Raw genomic sequence first — 13,788 nt, 5'->3', positions numbered from 1 at the left:
TTCTACCCCGCTCACTAGCTTCTATCTCAATCTCAAGAACCTACAGTTCTAGACCTATTGCTCTGATACCACCTGCTGTGGGGACTCGGACGCTAATTCATGTCTTAATCATTATTAATGTCGAATATAACAATTAAAGAAAGTGGGACTAATTTTTTTTTTAAAATATAAATGCGGAAACGTAATGTAATCTATCGGATATACATGTCAATATAAAAGTACAAGTCATGTACTACATATCTCTATCTCAACTAGGTTCAACATCTATACATCAAGTGCTGAATCATATTCTGCTTTTGGGCCTGGATCTCCATGCTAACTATAATCTCTTATCCTCTTCTTGATCCTTATCCTGTCCCACCTGTTGTCTTACACACATACAAAAAAGACAACAACCGGATAACTCCGGTGAGAATTACATTCCCAGTATAAATCGTGTTGAAAACCAAACTCTAAATTCTGGATTTTGACAAACTGATCAACCAACTGATACGCGCAATTATATTCAGCAATTGGACTTAACAACTGAAATCAGCAGATCTAATAAAGAAAACTGATCAGTTGGAAACCGATCAGTTGATATATTCAACCGTATGCTTTTAAGCTAAGCATCCTTCAACTAAACATGTCTCGGGAAAGAACATTCAACCGACAAAGAGACATAGCAGACTGCAACTGAATATGAAACGTCACACCTCAATCAATATAGCTTAGAACAACGCATTTTTCGGATAAAGCAGTTAAGACGCCGCATTACAATAAATGAAGCAAACAATAACCAAGGAATAATGAAGTGGCAATCAACGGATACAAAGATTCAAATATATCTCAAGTTAACGTTGGAAGGGAAGCTTATAAATATGACAGAAGAACAGCTGAATAAGAAGAAGATCACTCTATTCAAAGCTTGACGTTATTCTGCCAAAATCCTAGCTCACTCTTACTTGGTTTATTCGTAGCAGTCAAGGCTACAATTTGAGCTCACTAGCACTTTGTAATAATCGTTAAATTCGATAGTGCTAAGATCAGTTACGCACTGAGAACATTTTGTAATACTAAGAGTTTCAGATTTTGGCAGTGATAAGTCCAAACTGAAGTAGGTCTGTACAAATCTTGTATTCGATCAAAGTCTTTTAGTGGAAATCCTATCCTTGAGATAGAAGGGGTGACGTAGGAGTAATTGAAATCTCCGAACATCCAGAAACAATCCTTGTGTATTTATTTCAGTTTTGTATTCTATCTTTCAGTCAGTTACTTTCCGCAACTACTTTAGTTTAACTGATTGTCATTGACCAGCAAGATTCCGAGAATCAGTTTATCACCAAACTGAACTCAAAATTCGAAAAGATCATTTTTAATTGTGAGTGTGTATTCAACCCCCTTCTAAAGACTCTTGATACGTTAATCGATCCTATCAAGTGGTATCAGAGCGGTTGAATCTTGTTCTTGAATACTTTTGATCTATAAACTTGCTAGCATGACTTCATTCAACAAAATTTCTATGTTCTCCAGAGAAGAATTTGATGATTGGAAAATCAGAATACATGCTCATTTAGCTGCACAAGATGATGACATGTTGTATGTCATAATTGATGGAATATTCTAAAAATAAATACAGCAGTTGCCATAACAGAAGGGGCACCACAAAGAATAGAAAAGCCCAGATATTAATGTACAACTGAAGATAAAAGAAAAGCAAATCTTGATAATGTGGCTAAAGACATTCTGTACAAAACTCTGGACAAAGTAACCTTCAGCAAAATAAAGATGTGTAAGGCAGCCAAAGAAATTTGGGAAAAGCTGATCCATCTGTGTGAAGGAAATGATCAAACCAAAGAAAAAAAACTTTCTGTTGCTGTTTAAAAGTTTGATAACATCAAAATGAAAGCAGGAGAATCAATGCACGAGTATGATGAAAGAGTAAGCAGTATCATCAATGAGTTAAATGCACTTGGAAAAGTGTATACTAACAAAGAGATTGCACTGAAGGTAATGAGAGGTCTTCCCAAGGAATGGGATGTCAAGACCATGGCAATGAGGGAGTCCAAAAATCTGAACCAGATTGAACTTCATGATCTGTTTGCTGATTTAAAGGCTTATGAATTTGAGCTGCAGACCAAAGAACGAGAAACATCTACCCCTGCAGCCACAAGTGCTCTAGCTGCTGTCAGAACAGAACCAATCGGTTTAGTCGAGAAATCTGCTGATCAGTTGAGCAGTGATGCTATGTCATTGTTCATCGAAAAATTTGGAAGGTTCATGAGAAAGAATCAAGGAAACTTCCAGAAGCCTTACCAAAGGAACAACTCCAAAGATGAATCAAATGCCTGCTACAATTGTGGCAAATCAGGTCACTTTATTGCTGATTGTCCTAAACCCAAGAAGGACAGTCAAGGCTCAACTGATAGAAGAAAGAAATCATATGAGCACAAAAGAAGACCCAAGGAAGATAAGAAGTCCTTCAGAAAGAAACATGAGATACTCTTATCTGAAGAAAACAAATCTAAATGGGCAGAAACTGAGAGTGAGGAGTCAGAACCAGAAAGCTCATGCAGCTCTAGTGATGATGAGGAAGTCAAGTGTTTGATGGCTAATGATGCAGAAGAAGAATCATCTAGCCAACATGTATTTGATTTCAGCTCAACTGATTTCACACGAGAAGAACTCATTCTAACACTACATGACATGGTAAATGAGTATCAAAAGCTTGCATCATCATTTGAAAAATCAAAGAAAAGCAAACTGATCCCACAAACAATAAAACCAAAACTGATGAATCAGTTGATGGGTTGAGTCTAAAAAGAGAAATTGCTGAGTTAAAAGCAGAGAGAAAAAAAATCAGTCATTAATCCAGAAGTTGATTCTTGAAAACTCAAAACAGACTGAGCTCATTCAGTCTAGGAACAAGTCATCTACTGCACTGAATGAGATGCAGAATTCACAAAAATAAGTTTCTAATAAAACTGGTTTAGGGTTCAACACTCAAGGAGAAATGTATCCAAATGATACTCAACCAAAGCTAAAAATAGACAAAGGGAAATACATTCACTTTGTCAAAAAATCAGTGGTACAAGAACAAATTGAGCCCAGTAAACTAATTGAGCAACCTACTGAGAATATGAACAAGGATAGAAGATATGGGATTGGTTATAGTAAAAAATTCTCAACTGATTCACAAAGTCAGTCATCAAAGAGGTTTCACTAGAACTATTTGAATAGCTATTTCAATTACTATAACTGCAAGCCAGTTCAGAAGAGATATAGACTGAATAATCAGTTGAATAAAGCTAAAACACATATTCTATCATCTGTACACTACACACCAAGCACACAGAAGCCAAGAAAAACCATTTGGAATACAGCTACTGGAAAGTCTTTTAGACTAATCCAAGTGTGGGTTCCTAAGTGACTAATCACCCAAATAGATATGGGTACCAAGTTATATTATGTGTGTGATTGCAGGTAACAGGTACAAACAAGAACTCAATATGGTATTTGGACAGTGGATGTTCGTGACATATGATAGGAGATGCAATTGCGTTATCTCAACTGATCAAATACAGTGGTCCAAACATCAGTTTCGGGGAAAATTCCAAAGGTAGAACTGTGGGTAAGGGTAAGCTTATCCATGGTAACTTTACTTTTAAAGATGTTCTATTAGTAGAAAACCTGAAGTATAACTTGATTAGCATCAGTCAGTTATGCGACAGTGGATTCTCAGTACAATTTGACAAAAACTCATGTTCAAGTAAAAAATTCAACCGATGAAATCATACTAACTGGCAAACGTTGTGGAAACACATATAAAGTCAGTTGGAATGATCAAACTTATGCACCAGTTTGTTTTATTGCTTCCAAATCATCTAAAAACTGGTTGTGGCATAAGAGACTAAATCATTTAAACTTTAAGTCCATTGCCTATCTGAGTAAACATGAACTTGTAACTGGTTTGCCCAAAATAGACTTTTTAAAGAAAAACTTTGCTCAGCATGTCAGTATGGTAAACAAGTACGATCCTCTTTTAAAAACAAGGGCTGTAAATCTTCATCTCGATGCTTAGAACTGTTGCTTATGGATCTCTTTGGTCCTATACCAGTCATGAGCTTAGGAAGAATGAAATACACCTTGGTAGTCGTAGATGATTTTTCAAGATTTACTTGGGTTATTTTTCCCAAATCTAAAGACCATACTGCTTCACAACTAATAAAGCTCTTCAAAAGACTTTTAAATGAAAAATCAGTGGGAATTGATCGAATCAGATCTGATCGAGGAACTGAATTCATCAATCAAACTCTTTCAAATTTCCTAGAAAATGCTGGAATTAAGCATGAGCTCTCAGCAGCCAGAACTCCTCAGCAAAATGGTGTAGCTGAGAGAAGAAATCAGACTCTTAAAGAAGCTACTAGAACAATGCTTGCTGATTCTGGTATTTCTCAAAGATTTTGGGCAGAGGCAGTAAACACTGCGTGTTACACTCAGAACAGATCAATGATTAATAAGAATCATATGAAAACACCATATGAGATCTGGCATGGAAGAAAAAGTATAATTACTTATTTCAAAATATTCGGCTGCAGATGTTTTATTCTTGATAATGGTAAAAATTATTTAAAAGCGTTTGATGCTAAATCTGCAGAAGGAATATTTCTTGGATACTCATCAGTTAGTATAGCTTATAGAGTCTTCAACAAGAAAACTTTAAATGTTGAAGAATCTGCTCATGTTGATTTCGATGAAACTGAACTAACTAATAAGCCAACTGATCAAGTTGAGCTAGTTGATTGATTTACAGATATCAGCTTGGAAGATGATGACAAAAATGAAAGTCATGGCAATCAAAACATACTTCAAACACCTGAACCAGAAGTACTGGACCAATCAGAAGTGCAGGAAGTCGTTGCTGATGATCAGATGATAGAGCATAATGATAACATTCAAATACCAGTTGACGAAGCACCAACTGAGACTGAAAACTATGTTCAGTTACCAACTAAAGAAATTGCTGATACAACAAATACTGAGTACAGATGGAGAAAATCACATCCACCTGAACTGGTAATAGGAAATCCATCTGATCCAGTAAGAACTCGCAATCAAAATGCTAAATTTATTTATCTATTCAGCTTTTGTTTCACAACTAGAACCGAAGAAAACTGATGAAGCTCTTGCTGATCCTAACTGGGTAAATGCAATGAAAAAAGATCTAAATCAGTTCACTTATAACAATTTCTGGAACTTAGTTCCAAGACCAATTTAAAAAATTATTATAGGTACAAAATGGGTATACAGAAATAAACTGAACGAGGATGGTTCAGTTGGACGCAACAAAGCAAGATTAGTGGCAAGAGGATATAGGCAAGAAGAAGGAATTGAATATGATGAGACGTATGCTCCAGTTGCAAGACTGGAAGCAATCAGAATTTTCTTGCTTATGCATCACACAAGAACTTCAAGGTCTATCAGATAGATGTAAAGAGTGCATTCCTAAACGGTCAACTACAAGAGGAAGTATATGTCGAACAACACCCACGTTTTGTAAATCACAACTTTCCTGATCATGTATATCATTTGAACAAAGCCTTATATGGTCTTAAACAAGGTCCCAGAGCTTGGTATGAAACTCTTTCAAAATTTTTAACTGATCATGATTTTTCTGTTGGATCAGTTTGTTCAAATTTGCTAAGAATGATCACATTTTATTAGTTCAAATTTATGTTGATGATATCATATAATCCCAAATTATGCGAAAAGTTTGCTAAGCTAATGTAGGATAAGTTTGAAATGAGCATGATGGGTGAACTGACATTCTTTCTTGGACTGCAAGTGAAGTAACTGGAGACTGGTATATTCATCAGTTAAACTAAATATACAAAGGAGCTGCTGAAGAAATTGGCATGGAATCATGTTCAGCTGCAATACTCCCATGATCTCATCAGTAAAATTGGACACTAATCAAGGGGGAATATGAGTTGAGGTGACATTATATCGAGGTTTAATAGGTTCATTGTTGTACTTAACTGCCTGTCGTCCTGATATTGTATTTGTTGTCTGTATGTGTGATAGATTTCAAGCAAATCCTAAGCAATCACATTTCTCAGCTGCAAAGAATTTTGAAATATCTTAAGGGTACACAAAATGTTGGGTTATGGTATTCTAAAGACTCTACTTTCAATTTAGTTGGATATTCAGATGCAGATTATGCAGGATGTAATCTTGATCATAAAAGTACAAGTGGATCTTGTCAGTTTCTAGGAGACAGACTGATCTCTTGGTTCACCAAAAAGCAGACATCCATAGCTACCTCAACAACTGAAGCAGAATACCTTGCTGCTGGTAGTTATTGTGCACAACTGATCTGGATCCAGCAAAAACTGAGAGATTATGGAGTAATTACAAATGAATCGCCCATATATTATTACAATACGAGCACAATTGCCATCACCTATAATCCAGTTCTTCACTCAAGGACCAAGAATATAGATATCAGGCACCACTTCATTAGAGATCATGCTTTGAAGAAGGACATTAGACTGGAGTATATTTCAACTGAGCAACAAGCAGCTGACATCTTCACCAAACCATTACCCGAGAATAAGTTTTCTTACTTTCGCAAGATTCTTGGTTTAATTGACTTGTCTTAGAATTATTATTGATGATGTTTTACTAATAAAATTATTTGCAGAAAATAAGAACACAACAACAAATTGGAAATGATACTTTATTAAGAATAAAATCGATTCCATCCAGAAGATAACTGTTAACCAACTGAATCTTGCCATTTTGTAATCAAATTATTCAACTCATAAATTCAGATTCAAGAAAATGATTCAGTTGTAGAAATATTTTCAATCACATGCCATTCCTTCCATAGCATTGCATGTAACAGAACATTGTCATCAACCAGGTCTGTAACATGCCTGACTTCAAAACGATTAATGCATTTTCTTGCTGTTGCTGCTTGAGCACGAGAATGAGCAGCACCACTACTACTTATCCTCTGCAAATCATGAATTTTGAACCATGTTGACATCACTTTCGTCAAGACATGTTCCTCCATTGTTTTCTTCAACTCTTCTAAATAAGGACTTAATTGTTCAGTAACTTGAATATGCGTACTGCTGCATGCATCAGAATTACTTGAATCCGAAATATTGAACTGTTATTGTCTCACATTTTATCTCTATCGTCTTATTTATAGACAGATGACATTAAATGTTGAAGAAACTAAAGAGTCTCAAGTCAACCGAAGCGTTTTCTCATTTACACAGGCTTCTTATTTATCAGTTGTTCATTATCAACTAATATCAGAAAGAGAAAAACAAAGTTAAGCTCATATAAATACTTCATTCAACCATAAACGTTTGCACAGATTACATCATCATATTTTTCATCTACAAAAATTATCCACATTTTCAACCAAGTGGATAAAGGTGCGGTAGATGTCTTGACAAAGCTCTGAGAAACAGCTATGCGCTTAAGGATTTTCAGTTCCTTTCGAAGCATTAGCTGATAGATATGACCATCTTTAAAGATGTCCACCCACACAGCTATGTTCAAGTGCTCCCACACTTTTTTCAACTCTGCCACCAGTTTGGGAGTGGTAGCCTCTCCAGTACTATACAGGAACTCAAGCTTCTGTAACTTTTCCCAGTAGTGAAGACTCTTATAGAAGACTTTATCTTCTATAACAGCCTTCCTGGTCTCCAGAGCAAACGGCGAAGCACTCGAGATACACGTATCTGCCATTCTTTTTGTCTTGAATGTTTTCACCAATATGACTGAAACTAACTGTGTTACTTCTATTTATAGCCGAAAATCATGGAAGCTGAAGGGCCGTCAACGTTTCAGCAAACGATAATCTTTCTAACCTTTAAATTTATTTTATATCGTCACTTTAATTATTCTATTCACCGATTAAGGGGGGATATCAGTTTTGAAGAAGTTAACTGAGAGGACAATTGTTTGTGAATTCTCAACTGAAATGAATCAGTTTCCCAACTGATTGTTCAGTTGGATATTTTACAAATCTTCTCACATAAGTTAACAAATTAAAAAACTTATTATATTCCAAATCGACTGACATGAATGCAGTTTCATAACGTGGCATAGTTTAAACCGCTCACTTTTTGCACACACGCTTACAACACACATACACATATTTTTATTCAAATTTTTTCATGGACTGACACGTGTCTCGAATTTGAACAGTCACGTACAAATGTACTATGCCCGCTTCAATTCAGTTTTCTTTCTTACAAATACAATCAGTTCCTAAGAGCATACTAATTCCAGAGCTTATCTTTTACGAATTTCAGATCATTTTATCTTTCGAAATGGCGAATCAAATCCCAGCTCACGTGTTGAACGCTATGGCCATTGATTTTTACTCAGTTTTATCAGTTCAAGAAGCTGAAGTTAAGAACGTCTTTCTGAAGATTGAATCTGCTGGTCTCAGGATGTTTTTGGGACAATCTTCGCAGGAGATATACCCCAAGGAAGTAAATGAATTCTATCTGAAGGGGTTTGTCACTACTGATGGATGTATCTCTGTAACTGTCAATGATCAGCTGTTGATCCTATCTGAAGAGACCTTCGGAGAAATTTTCTCTTTGCCAACTGATGGGTACTTCAGCTTCTCTGAAGTCAAAACATCTGACATTGAGGAAATTCAATCTTTGATGTCTCCTGATAGGCGGAAAATCAAAGTTTCCGATCCAAAGAAAGAGATGAAATCAGAAATTCAGTTATTAGCCGACATTGTGGCGAAGGGCATATTGGCTAAGGCCGGCTCTTATGCTGCCCTTACTCTTGAAAAATTCCAAGTGTTGACCATCATCATGGGAGAGAAGAAAGCTAACTGGAGGCATATTATTTTCAATATTCTTAGGAATATGCTTCAATCTACCAAACAATCAAGAGGCTTTGCTATTCCAATCAGTTATCTTCTGAAACTAAAGGGATTGATAGCTGACAATGCTGGAAAATCATCAAAGTTCAAGGTATTCACTGCCAAGAACATCTTGCCGCCAAAGACCAAACTGGACATTTCTCCCTAACAGTTTTTGAAAACCAAACAGGAGGTTGGGACGCAACCACCTGCTCCAACACCAGTCAAGAAGGCCAAAACTTTGGCCCAACTGAAGACTGCAAAACGAAAACTGTTTATCAGTGAATTAGATTCGGAGAAAACTCTTTCTCCTAAGCTTGTCAAGAGACCGAGGACGCAAAGAACTAAACAAATAACAGCGGTGGAATTCATTTCAACTGAGAGATTGACTCAATCAACTGCCCAACAGTCTATTCAGGCTATCCCTTTGCAGGTTGTTCCACCTGATGATTCAGTTACTGAAGAAAAGGCACCCTCTAAAGTAAGAGCTCCCTTGACTCATGTAAATCGCCCTACCATTTTGCCTCCGGCCAGATCTAAAGGCGTTATATTGAGGGAACCAGTGGTCACCACTCACTCTGGTTTGGATATTCCTCACATTTTCACTGCTGAAAAAGGAAAGGGCACGCTAGTTGAAGAGCCAAGGCCATCTAATGCCATCCAATCTCACATTGACCTGGTTTGGGAACATGTCAATGCATTTGCCACATCGAAACTAAAATTTTTGATAGTTGGAAGAGTTTTAGGACTAAGATTTTTGCCAAAGAGCTGAAGCACAAATCCCAAATGAAAAGTTAATTAAACTTGAAGCGATTGTGTTGAAAATAGTCAAAGCTGCTACTATTGCCCAGGCATTGGAGAGGCAAAAATATTTCCTTGATCAAATACGAGCCAAAAAGCTGACTAGAGTGGTTGAAAAGCTGAAATCCAACTACAATCCCATAGGTCCAACTGCGTATCATGATAGAGCTGTATTCACCCAACTGGACTTAGATCAGTGGCCTACAAAAGAAATCGGATTTGGGGAACAGGATCAGGAATTGGTTCTTCCTGAAAAATCCTCCAGTTCAAAAACAGAAGAAGATACATTCTCCTCCCAGCAGAAAGAGCCACCTCCACAACCGGTTGCTGAAGAACCTGTTCAGGATATGCCACAATCATCTGCTGATAAACACATGTATTCCGAGGCTGAATTAACTTTTGCCAATATTGATTAAATCATTCAGACAGTAGCCTTGGAAGCTCAACTAGAAGCAATAAATTCGGAATCAGTTGCTCCTTCAACTGAGCAACCAGAACAAGAGGTTCAGATATCATCTGAAGAACCAGTTGAGCCTCTTGTTGCTGAAGAATTAATTCAGCAAGAAATATCTGCTGAGACTGAAGAACAAACTGAAGTGCCCATCCAAACATCAGAGAAAGAACTAACTGAATCGGAAGAAACTCAATTAATCATTGAAAATTTTCCAATTGAAGAGCAAGCCCCAGATTTGGTGCAAGAACAACAAGAGACACAAATTTTTGTAGTTACAACTCAGACTGCAGAAGAAGTCATTGAATCAGAAGTCCATGATCTTACAACTGCTGAAACTGAAGTCCAGAACATGATTCTTGTGGGGACCCTGGGCTCTAAATCGATTCGATCTGGGATTAATTGGATCTGTGGGAAAATGTGGGTCAAATTGTCGCTTTTTAACATTAATTCTAATGTTTATAAATCAAGCACAAGAGAGTTCTATGTTTTATTTCACAACATAAATGCATGTCTTATTCTAATACATCAATCCAAACTAGTGTTTAATACAAACCATAAACTACAAATAATACAAGTCTAGTAAGAGCCACTAGTCATCTTCTGCGCCCGTAGTCACCACGCTATCTCGATCTCATCTCTGTCGTGACCCAGATCCTGCCTCACCTGTTGTTATGCACACATACAGACATAACAACAGCCGGAAACTCCGGTGAGAACAAATCCCAGTATAAAACATGCATACATGCTAACATAAAATCATGAATCATGCATAAAAGCAATAATAATGGGTTCCATAGTCTATGAAACCAATCTATATAAGCATGCAATGCAAATCATATCATGTCTTGACTCAACTCGACTCTACTCTAGGGATCCCGGGGTGAATAAGACGTCACTGTATGTTACCTACCCTCCCAATCGGGGTAACTGTACGTCTTACTCCTAGACTTCGGTCGTGTCTGTATCGAATGTCTACAATCGGAGGAAGTCTGCTCCTATGCGTCGATACACCGAACGTCTAGTTTGACAAATCTGTCAATGACTCTCCTATCTCAATGCTTGAATATAAATCTATAGACAAAGCATGATCATATCAAAGAGATAAACAATAAATCTAGTATGTGATTTTGTTGGGAAACTCAAATTGAATCTCATTTGAGTTGTGTCTTCCCCAAACAAAACATGAATTATACCTTTTGTGGCACAATCTGTGTCGTAGTCGAAGTCTCGAAGACGAATCTATCAATATCAAATCTAAAATGGAAATGTTGATACATATTCTATCAATCTCTAATCTCAATCAACACATCGTACTCAACAATCAATCTCAGTACAATTCAACAGCATATCGGCGTAGTTTCTCGATACCGATCAACTCATATAACAATAATCAATAACCTCAACTCATATTCATCACAATCTATACATCATAAGCTCATATCATTTCTGAAATATTTATCTTTCCAATTTATGACATGCTGTAAATCATAACAATCACGTAGGGTATCATTTTCTCGATCCGTTTACGAATATACGTTGCTTATAATCATAAAAACATATATCTACAAGCATATCAAGATTTTCTCAACATCAGTATCTCAAATCATGTTGAAAATGAACAATACTTACATCCCCTTAAAGCCTTTGACGAGAGAAACAAAAATCTCAACTCGGAATACAAATCGAATGGCTAAATATTTTTCAGAGCCTTAAAGCCTTGAAGAACTTAAAGTATTTTTCAGAGCTCTCTCTCGGTCCTTAGCTGTGTGGGGAGAGGAATGAAGACATACTATATATATCTTGCATGTCCAAGAACACATGGCTCATCCTTTGGAGTACACGTTTCGCGCATATGCGCGACATCACCCGCGCATATGCGCGAGACCTACGGATCTCGGCAATGTCAATCACAACATCTCGCGCATATGCGCGCTTCAAATCGCGCATGTTTGCCAAAGTCACTGGAGGTGTCGCGCATATGCGCGCCTTATCTCGCGCATGTGCGGCAATGTTTCTGGACGGGTCGCGCATATGCGCGCCTTATCTCGCGCATGTGCGCCGATGCTACTGTAATTCTCGGGCATATGCGCGCATATCTTCGCGCATGTGCGCCATCTGTTCTGTCCTATTTTGAATATTTTCTTATCTCATCTCCCTTAATACCTCCCGTTGCATGTCATGCATACTCATATCTTCCGAGTCTCACGTCAATGAAGACTAATAATCTCGAGCCTTACAATTCTAGTAATTTCTTATCAAGCCTCTAAAGATCAAACACAAGGAACATCTGCTCAGTCACCTCCTCTTCAATCCACACAAATGGATCTTGTCCTTGAAGAAATCCAGAATATGCAGCAGATGATTACTGAAATCAAGAAAATTCAATCCACACAATTGTCTCATACTGTCAAATTGGATTCTTCAATTGAATTTGATTCAGCAAAACTGAAAGCCATTCAAGCAACCATGGAGTCTCTTACCCGAACTGTGCTTGAGATGAAAAATAACAGAGGTCTAGCTCAAAGTCTCTATACAACTCAGGATATAATCAGTCAACGGGTTGAGCGATTGGAAACTTCTGTTTCTAATAAAATGGAATTGATGCAGACTTTTTTACAATCTGTTGTCTCAAGTATCTCCTCAGATGTCAAAATTCTTTCCACTGACGTTCGAAGATTATCTGTGAAGATGGATTTTTTTGACAAAAAGGGGGAAGAAATCAAAGAGCATTTTGAGAAACAACAGAAGAAACCATCTCGTTAAAAAGCAGTTAATCAGATTATTAGATTCAGATGTTATTGAATCAAGACCTCTATCAGTTCAAGAAATTCAGATATTATTTTATCCACATAAAGTTCAGTATTAAGTTATTATTATTTGTTGAGTTTTGTCAGACACCATAAAGGGGGAAATTGTTGAAAACCAAACTCTAAATTCTGGAGTTTGACAAACTGATCAACCAACTGATACGCGCAATTATATTCAGCAACTGGACTTAAAACCTGAAATCAACAGATCTAATAAAGAAAACTGATCAGTTGGAAACCGATTAGTTGATATATTTAGCCGTATGCTTTTAAGCTAAGCATCCTTCAACTAAACATGTCTCGGGAAAGAACATTCAACCGACAAAGAGACATAGCAGACTGCAACTGAATATGAAACGCCACACCTCAATCAATACAGCTTAGAACAACGCATTTTGGCTAAAGCAGTTAAGACGCCGCATTACAATAAATGAAGCAAACAATAACCAAGGAATAATGAAGTGGCAATCAACGGATACAAAGATTCAAATATATCTCAAGTTACCGTTGGAAGGGAAGCTTATAAATATGACAGAAGAACAACTGAATAAGAAGAAGATCGCTTTATTCAAAGCTTGACGTTATTCTGCCAAAATCCTAGCTCACTCTTACTTTGTTTATTCGTAACAGCCAAGGCTACAATTAGAGCTCACTAGCACTTTGTAATAAATGTTAAATTTGATAGTGTTAAGATCAGTTACGCACTGAGAAAATTTTGTAATACTAAGAGTTTCAGCTTTTGGCAATGATAAGTCCAAACTGAAGTGGGTCAGTACAAATCTTGTATTCGATCAAAGTCTTTTAGTGGAAATCCTATCCTTGAGATAGAAGGGGTGACG

Source organism: Primulina eburnea, chromosome 11 (genome assembly GCF_022965805.1).
Source record: "Primulina eburnea isolate SZY01 chromosome 11, ASM2296580v1, whole genome shotgun sequence".
NCBI classification, from domain to species: Eukaryota; Viridiplantae; Streptophyta; class Magnoliopsida; order Lamiales; family Gesneriaceae; genus Primulina; species Primulina eburnea.
The sequence above is the reverse complement of the archived record's forward strand: the minus strand, read 5'-3'. Positions refer to the sequence as shown.